Raw genomic sequence first — 9844 nt, 5'->3', positions numbered from 1 at the left:
TTGAAGGAGTACGAGCGGAGGTGCGACGCGAGAGAGAGTGCGAGAAGAAGAGCACGAGGATATGGTGAACTCGCTCTACTGTAATGTGTAGAGCATAGTGAGTTCTTATTAGGTTTTTACAAAAGAATATGTGTACATACCTGGCGGCCCGTCCACTTACCTGGGCGACCACATTGGGCTTTATACCCCAACAGTCTCATGCAAGCTCCACAGGCGGTTGCTATCTCTTGTCAAGTGTTTCTTGCACTGGTTGCAGACGTACACATCCATATAGCGTCTTCGCTTCCTTGAAGTGGATTCCGCAACTGAAGGTAGAAGCTGACGTGTTAGCTGGCGGTGGAACAACAAGCGTCCACATTTTTCGCAGGGTGTAATGGGCTTGTCCTTGATGCTTTTGTTGTATCTCTTAATCACCTTGCTCAACCTGGCATGGGTGCGTCGTATCTGAGCACCGGTGACCAGGCCCTTCTCATTCTTCAGGCGTGAAAGCTTGCATTTCACGGCCTGGGTTGTGTGCAACGTGTGTGGGTGTTTGGCTTGGAACATGCGGACGACCTCAATATCTGGCAAAGCCTCATGCAACAAGGATAGCTGATGCAAAGTGGCCACCTCATCTTCTTTCCATCGAACACGTGCATGGCTTGAGCACGTTGTGAAGGTGGGAAGGCATGTGATGCCGTTGCTTGTTTCGGAGAGCAGAATGCCCTTTGCAAGAAATGGTTTCGATGGCATCCCCAACATGATTGTTCTCACGCTTCCATTTCTTTTCAAATACACTTTTAACCTACAAGTCACAAAGCAAGCGAAGGCCGTTAATATGTCGAGGCTAAGGGCAAGTGAGTTGGTGGATGTTGAATACAAAGATGAGAATTTTGTGACTGTCATTGAGCTAGTGGCCCCATCAGTACGGAAGAAGAGGCATGCACCCGGGACAGCATGTCTATCATGCAAGAAGCTCTCAAAGAAGTCGTTGAGCAAATTTAATCTAAGGTCATGCGCTGCACCTGTTGAGTTTTGGAGATGGTGTAGCACGAGGAAGATGTCTAATTGTTCGGAAACTGTGACGCGAAAACTGTATCGACATTGTGTTCGGCCAAGTGAGTCATTGGAAAGACACACAAAGATTGTAAACATTAAGTCAGCTTGTGTGTTTGTTTGTGTACGTGTGTTAGAGAGAGATAGAGAGAGAGAGAGAGAGAGAGAGAGAGAGAGAGAGAGAGAGAGAGAGAGAGAGAGAGAGAGAGAGAGAGAGAGAGAGAGAGAGAAAGTTTGTGCTTTGGAAGGTTGAAAAGATGGAGAGGAAGGAAGAGTAGAGAGCGAGTTATGGAGAGACACCACGGACTTTCTTCTGAAACGGGATATACAATGGACAAGCCAAAATTTAGTTCATCGATTGTAGAGGGGTCTAGGTAAGGAAGGATAGTTATTCATGGTAAAAGGCCAAAAGCTATTCAAATACATGCTCTCAAAGCATCTAGGTTTCCAACAGAGGAGTGAAAGATATCATAGACCCATTTGTGCCAATTTTGAACACACCCTTGACAACAGATGTCGATAAAATATCCCTCACCTCTGAAATGCTCTCCATGTACACCTCCTTGAAGCTCTTGGCAAGCCCAGAAGACGATCCACCATAGATCCTGACACTTGACCCGCCACAACACGTCTGTCAATGGTGCTTCGAATCTGTGCCTCCAGTCTGAGCGTCGTGTTGATGATGTGATCTTTATCGCAAACAGAACAACACAGTCGGACTTCAACCTTCTTCACCTTCGGCGAGTCACAAACTGAGCAATGGAAATGCAAGAGAGCTCTATTGAAGTTCACAAAGCGCAAAGTCCCCACAACCTACAAAACAAACAAACGTGTAAAGACCACTAAAGATGCCTTCATCCGGTTGAGTGCAAACCATGCAAAGTCACCTCTCTATTGTAGCCGAGAGTCTCACACTGTCTATGAAATGCTATGGTCAATTCTTCCTTCAAACGTGATCCTCGCACGGGGGCCAAAGTTGTGACATCCAGAACAAACAATGTGCGCACCTTGCCAACAAAGAGGCCAATATTCCTAGCCACAAACATAACAATGTCCTCCCTAGCCATCTGGGCCATGACCCAATCGTAGTCTTGCTTTCGAGAGTTGACAAAGCTCACCTACATATGACAGAAGGTTTGTCAATATCGAAAGAAAGAAACGTTGAAGCCAATGCTTCTGATATGTACAACTGCTTTGTCGTCTGGGGTCGGGCCATCAACAACAACCAAATCCCCAAATGTAGTACCAATTCTTTGATGGAAATTACGACTTTGCAAGACAACAAACTGAAGTCGCGGAGCGGAGCGTGGGTCGACTCTCACACACACACACACACACACACACACACACACACACACACACACACACACACACAGTGAGCTTACACAGTACAGTACACAGAGAACTGTTAGAAGGGTTATCTCCCAATAAACTTAGTATTCACAAAGTATAAGTTAGTATATACAAAGAGTTAGAGGGAAGTGAGTTAGGCGGGCGGGCGGCCATATCCGCATAAGAGGCCACTTGGGCTTTAATCCCAACAACCTCCCACTTAAAGTCCAATGTGGCACTTTAAGTAACTGTAAATCTATGAACATAAATGTACAAAGATTTACATGGCTGCCATCTATCCAATGCCCAATAACTCACGACAATGCACAAAGCCCTCTCCTGGAAGTCCCTTTGTGAGTAGATCAGCAGGATTGTCCTTGGTGTGGATCTTCAGCAGTTGTATCTGCTTGTCTTCAAGTACTTCCCTAATGAAGTGATATTTGACATCAATATGCTTAGTCTTCGAATGGAACACTGGATTCTTTGCCAATTGTATAGCACTTTGACTATCACAATATAACTCTGGCATATCTACTTTGATTCCCAAGTCTGCAACCAATCTACCAAGCCAAATAGCTTCTTTGCATGCCTCATTTGCTGCAACATACTCAGCTTCTGTAGTAGACTGCGTAACACAATCTTGTAATCGAGATCGCCATGATATGGCACCTCCAGCCAATGTAAAGACATAGCCTGATGTAGATCTCCTCTTATCCAAGTCTCCTGCATAATCTGAGTCAGTGTATCCTCTGACACTCAAATCCTGACTACCATAGCATATGCGCATACTCTTTGTATGTTTTAAGTATCTCATGATACCTTTCACTGCCTCCCAATGTTTCTTGCCGGGATTTGACATATATCTGCTAACCACTCCCACTGCAAATGCAATATCCGGACGTGTAGCAATCATTGCATACATCAAACTACCCACTGCAGACGCATATGGAATCTTATCCATTTCAGCCTTTTCTTCCTCAGACACAGGACAATCTTGTTTGCTAAGTTTCACATATGGTGGCAATGGAACACTCAATGCCTTTCCCTTCTCCATATTGAAACGTTGCAAAACCTTGTCAATATACTCTGTTTGAGATAACCAAATCAACTTCTTTGGTCTGTCTCTCTCAATGCGCATACCAAGTATATGACTTGCCTCACCCATGTCTTTCATGTCAAACGATTTTGCCATCTTTGACTTCAAAGCTGAAATTTCTTCCAAGTGTTTGCCAGCAATCAACATGTCATCCACATACAAAATAAGGATCAGCCAACTGCCATCCTTAGCCTTCTTTGTATATAGACAGTGATCGAACTCACTACGTTTGTAGCCTTGAGAAAGCATAAACTGGTGGAACTTATGGTACCATGCTCTCGGTGATTGTTTTAAGCCATAAAGACTCTTTAACAACTGGCATACCAAATGTTCCATGCCTTTCTCAACAAACCCTTCTGGCTGCTGCATGTAAATTTCCACATCTAAATCACCATGCAAGAACGCTGTCTTGACATCCATTTGGTGCAACACCAAATCCAATATAGCAACCAATGCAAGAAAGCATCTCAATGTAGTCATCTTGACCACTGGAGAGAAGACTTCATCAAAGTCAATGCCTTGTTCTTGCTTAAAGCCCTTGGCAACAAGACTTGCTTTGTACTTTGGCTGACTATCATGAGCAGTGATCTTATACCTGTAAACCCATTTACAAGGTAGAGCCTTTTTGCCCTGTGGTAATTTAACCAACTTCCATGTCTGGTTTTTATGCAGAGCTGTCATCTCTGACTGCATGGCCAACTGCCATTTTTTTGAGTCAACCACTTGGAATGCTTCCTTGTAACAAGATGGTTCTCCGCAATCTGTGAGCATGACATAATTTAGAGATGGCACATAACGATCAGGTGGTTTGGAGACACGCTCAGAACGTCTCACCACAACTGATTCTGCCTCTCTAGCCACTATAGGCTGTTCCTGAGCCTGACCATGCTGTCTTGATGTGTTAGCACTAGGTCCACATTCCCTGAAGACAACTATTCTGATGTCCTCTGTCTTCTCTGGCTTAGCGTGAAACTTGGCTTCATTGAAATGCACATCATTGCTACGAATAAGCTTTCTGGACTCAGGATCCCAAAGTCGGTAACCCATCTCGCCCGATTCTCCGTAGCCAAGAAATATACACTTCTTGCTCTTTGGTTCTAACTTATTTCTGAACTCCTTAGGAATATGGCTATAAGCTTCAGAACCAAAGACTCTGAGATGCTTATACGAAGGTGCCTTGCCTGTCCATAGCATCTCGGCCACTGCACTCTTATCCAGAACCCTACTAGGAGACCTGTTGATCAAATGGACTGCTGTAGCCACTGCTTCCGCCCAAAATCCATCAGGCAACTCAGCATTTGACAACATGCTTCTGACCTTCTCTTGTATGGTCCTATTCATACGTTCTGCAACCCCATTCTGTGAAGGATTATATGGTGCAGTAAGTTCCCGCTTAATCCCTTTTGCTTCACAAAAGTCTTGAAAAGCTTTGGAAACATACTCTCCACCATTGTCAGTTCTCAAGCACTTCAGCTTCTGACCACTCTGATTCTCCACCAGCTGCAAGAATGTCTTAAAGACCTTGAGCACCTCATCCTTGTGCTTCAAGAAGTAAACCTATACTTTGCGAGAATAGTCATCTATGAATGTACAAAAGTACGTTGCTCCCCCTAGTGACAAACTAGGCATTGGTCCACATAGATCACTGTGTACAAGAGCTAACCGTTCGTCCCTACGATTCCTCTTTGATCTGTGCGGTTCCTGTGTTTGTTTACCATAAACACAATGCTCACAAAACTTGAAATCTTGAAATGAAAAGCCAGGCAAATAACCATAATGAGAAAGTATTTCCATTCCTCTTTTTGACATATGTCCCAACCTACGATGCCACAGTGACACACTTGGCTGCTCAATCACATTAATTACATGGTTTTTAACCTCTGAAACATGTAAAGTGTACAGAGTTCCTCACTTGCTGCCATGTGCTACAGTCATCGAACCTTTGGAGATCTTCCAAGCGCTGTTCCCAAAAACTGTCACATAACCCGCATCATCCAACTTCCCTGTACTAATCAAGCTCTTTCGGATTGCTAGAACATGTCTGACATTCTTGAGCCATAAAGAAGAGCCATTCTGAAACTTCAACTGCACATCTCCCACTCCAAGTATGTCACAAACCTGCTCATTGCCAAGTCTGACATAATCTTTAGTAGCCACATATGATGTAAACCACTCTTTGTGCGGAGAAACATGTAAAGATGCAGTCAAGAAAACAGAATCAAGATTGCTTGTAAGGAAGATGTCACCAGCTGCTATACTAGAATCACTGTCTCAACCAGATCCTGTGACATTCACCTCTTCAATCTTCACTAAACTCTTCTTTTCATCTTGCTCAGAACTCTTTGTTTTTCCTTTTTCTTGTTTCCACTTCGTACAGTCTCGCTTCATGTGACCCTTCTTGCCACAATGGTAGCATTCTATGTCATCCTTTGACTTCGAATCACGAGACTTACTTCGGTTTTGTGCCTTCTTACCCTTGTTCTCTTTAAACTGTTGTCTCCCTCGAACCACCAAAGCACTATTGCCTTTGCCTTTGTCAATGTTCTTCCTGTTCACTTCCTCTGTGAGCAAGCTGCCTTCTACATTGGCACTTGTAAGACCTTCTGGCGCGACAGAATTACTTAATGCTGTACGAAAAGTATCCCAACTGTCTGGCAAAGTGATTAAGAGAAACATAGCCTTCACTGAATCTGGAAAGACTATCTCCTGTGCTGTTAACTGGCTGAAAATTGTGTGAAATTCATTCAGATGATTTGACATGGCTGTCCCTTCCTTCATCTTCAAATCCACCAATTTCTTGAGCCAGTAAATCTGAGAAGCAGCACTTTGTTTCTCGTACATACCACATAGATTTTGCCATACGCCATACGCTGTAGTCTCTTCTGCTACGTTGAAGTAAACATTTTCTGTCAGTGTCAGCATGATTGTGGAACAAGCTAACTCGTCAAGCTCTTCCCACTCATCTTCAGCCATACCTTCTGGTCTCTCCCCTTTGAGCTTCAGTGGCTTCACTTGTTTTTTATGCACCAAAACCTGCCAAATCTGCTTCTTCCAGAATGGAAAGTTTGTGCCATCCAGCTTCTTTATGTTGTAAAGAGTCTCACTCTGAGAAGATGCCATATCTGCCAAACTGTTTACTTTTGGGAAAAATCCGGCACAGTTTCCCCTGTAAACTAGCCTCTGTACACAATAAACAAGCTGTAAACAACAAGCTGAACACCTTTCCTCAGGAACTGTCAGTACTTTGGAAACATTTTGACAGAGTCTCCCCTGTAAACTGAGCTCTGAGATCCAAAAGATAGCTAAAAAACAATCATAAATAGCTGACCAGTGACAAATCTGAAAATCTGTGTAATATGCTGTCCTGTAAGCATACACTGTCTCATGTCTGGGCGATCACAAAACCTGTATCTATCTCAAGACTGAACCCTGAACAATGCCTCAACGGCCTGACGCATAAGATGCAATCCAGTGTCTACACAAAGTCATACATCCTATGGGATAAAAGTCGCCGAAGAGGATGCGTGTAGAGGGGAGCTCCAGCAACCTAATCCACCTCACACTGGGTAACCCAGCCCCCAGTGCTTGGCTTCAAAAAACCTCACACACGACCCTCTCAGATGGTTCAGCAAATTGCCCAGAACTAGCATACATCCTACAATAGACCAATCACTGCCTATGACCGCTGCGGCGGTCTGTCTACTAGCGTGACTCACAACTAGCAGACCCACAATCACAGTACATCAATCTGCAATACATGCCAGTGGTGTCAAGCCGTCGTATGGCCACACCTCCCCTAGAACCTGGCAAGCACAAGAAGTAACAATGCAAACTGCAATATATATATCTGATGATATATATGTGTACCTGGTCTATAGATGATGCTCTGAAGACTAATGAGTGATGTATGTCGATGCCGATATTGATGTCGGCCACCTCCTGCTTGCCAATCTACACAAGACGGATTTCTTTGCGGCTGAAATCTATCTTCTGCTGTAGTGCTCAGAACGAAATTCTGAGGGCATAAACGGCTTCGAAAGGGGGGTAAAACCTCAGGTCACCTCCAGGTCACCTACTGGAAACGCTCCCAGAATGCCGAGTGTGAATTTTCGAACTCCGGATCCAAAATCTGCCGGAAAAGTGCGCGCGTGCGCGCGCGCGATTGCGCAAACCCGCACTGAACCAAGCCTCTGATACCAATTGAAGTCGCGGAGCGGAGCGTGGGTCGACTCTCTCACACACACACACACACACACACACACAGTGAGCTTACACAGTACAGTACACAGAGAACTGTTAGAAGGGTTATCTCCCAATAAACTTAGTATTCACAAAGTATAAGTTAGTATATACAAAGAGTTAGAGGGAAGTGAGTTAGGCGGGCGGGCGGCCATATCCGCATAAGAGGCCACTTGGGCTTTAATCCCAACACAAACGCCAGTGTCGCTAAGGGCGGACGTGGGCTAGTAGTCTCGGAAATTGCAGCGCCAGCAAGAAATGTGCTTATCTTGGTCTCAGGATAGAAAGCTAAAGTAACATGGAATGGGTCACAAGGTCTAATGGTTGTCGACGCACTGACATGCAAGGAGAACAAAGCTGACCCAGCATCGTTATGGTTTTTAGCCCTCACAAGAGAACAGTCAAACCTGACGAACAAGCCAATCTTGAGCTCCCTGGTGTAGGTCTCAATGAAGGGATCCACAATGATGATCGTGATCGTGTCAATGCACTCAGCATCGACGATGTCGAACTTGAAGTAACGTGCATTTTTCTTTTGCCTAGACGAGATGGAACGGTATGTGCCATACCAATTCAAGATTTTCCCCTCTATGGAAAAAGGTTTACTATCCTCATCTATATCGCTGATCATGAATAGCGGCAAGGTTTCCTTGACTAACAAGCTTTTCCCTTTGTCCAGTAGCTTGCCACTGACCAAGACATTCTGAGCAGCTGAAGATTGGCCAATTTCAGAAAATGAGGCTGCAGCTTTCCCTAATTCGCGAGATGGGCAAGGAAGTTGTTGTTGAGACAAAGACGGTGCTTGTGCGCACTCCTCTCCTAGTGGAGAGTATCCTTTTCCTGCAAAAAAAAGCAAAGCACCATCTTAACACAACTCGACACTAAAGAATGCACTTTAGCGAAGAACACCGTAGACACGTAAAGGCTGTTCCACAAAGAATGATTGTGCGCATCGGCCATACCTGCACTGCCAACGGGATCGGTAGAAGGGCTTCCTTGAAGCAACGCACGCCTACGCCTCTTCCCAGTTGCGATTTCCTCGAAGGCCGGATCTGGGGGCGACCCGACAGAGCTTGACACCACCCGCTGTGATGAACGTTTGCCTGCCGGACATGGAGGAGACTCAACGAACCTACGCAGTTCTGCAAGAGGAAACGAAAAGCAAGAATCCAATTAACCATAGCATTGACTAGTTGAGAAAAGCAAAGAGAGCGTAAAAAACATCCTACAAGCGGCACACTCGCAAAAGCAAAGGAAGAACGAGGCGCGAAAACGAACTTATTGAAAGGATGCGAACAAGATTGCACGGAATATGATTTCTTTTTGGGTGAGCAAGCAAACAAGCTATTTAATCTTGGAAAATGTCATGTTTCAAATCCCTCGCCAGGCTGCATACACAAGAAGATTTAGAATTTTTCTCATCCAAGAAAACAGAGTCTCTCAATGTTTTTCATACAATGCATAACATCATGAGCCTCTGCTTGAGAGGCAACGTATATGGAGGCTTGCGAGCCATGAAGCAACATTGCGAGTTACTCAAGCGAGCATGAACATAAAGAGGGTCAGGTGGAGCCTCTTGATTCACTCCCCTTAGGCGAGCGAGAAATGCGAGCATGTGTAGACATGCATAAGTCAAAAGCTAATGAAGGACTGATGCCCGAGCGTGGCCTTGTTGAGGCTTGTGAGCTGTTGCATGTAGAGACAGCTCGGAAAAGGTATAACCAGAGCATAAGAAGAGTGGGGCTGTGGGATACGAGACAGCCACAACCTTCTCATACCAAGCATGACGAGATTGCTTCAACCCATACAAAGCTTTGTTACATTTGCACACTTTGTTCTTTTGTCCTTTCTTGACAAAACTGCGCGGCTTCGTTACATAAACTTCCTCAAATGTGTCACCATCAAGAAAGCATTAACAATGTCTGACTGATGTACATCCCAACCAAAATGAGGTGCCAATGCACATAGAAAATGCACAATAGTCATACGACAAGTGGGAGAAAAAGTCTCTTCATAATCTATGCCTTTTTGTTATGCCTAATGCTTTGCAACAAGTCGAGCCTTATAGCAATCAATCTCACCATCCGGCTTGCCTTTCAACTTGTAAACCCACTTTGTACCAATGGTCTTTTTTCCAGGAGG

General features: G+C 44.7%; 2 pseudogenes; both read right to left on the bottom strand.

Moving 5' to 3' along the window:
* Positions 1 to 220: 220 nt before the first annotated feature.
* Positions 221 to 1106, bottom strand: LOC147436810 (uncharacterized; annotated as a pseudogene).
* A 359-nt stretch (positions 1107 to 1465) lies between these two features.
* On the bottom strand, positions 1466 to 8926 carry LOC147436809 (uncharacterized; annotated as a pseudogene).
* Between the last annotated feature and the right edge of the window lie 918 nt (positions 8927 to 9844).

Source organism: Adiantum capillus-veneris, chromosome 17, assembly GCF_014529385.1.
Source record: "Adiantum capillus-veneris isolate H3 chromosome 17, ASM1452938v2, whole genome shotgun sequence".
Classification (NCBI taxonomy): Eukaryota; Viridiplantae; Streptophyta; class Polypodiopsida; order Polypodiales; family Pteridaceae; genus Adiantum; species Adiantum capillus-veneris.
The sequence above is the reverse complement of the archived record's forward strand: the minus strand, read 5'-3'. Positions and strand labels throughout refer to the sequence as shown.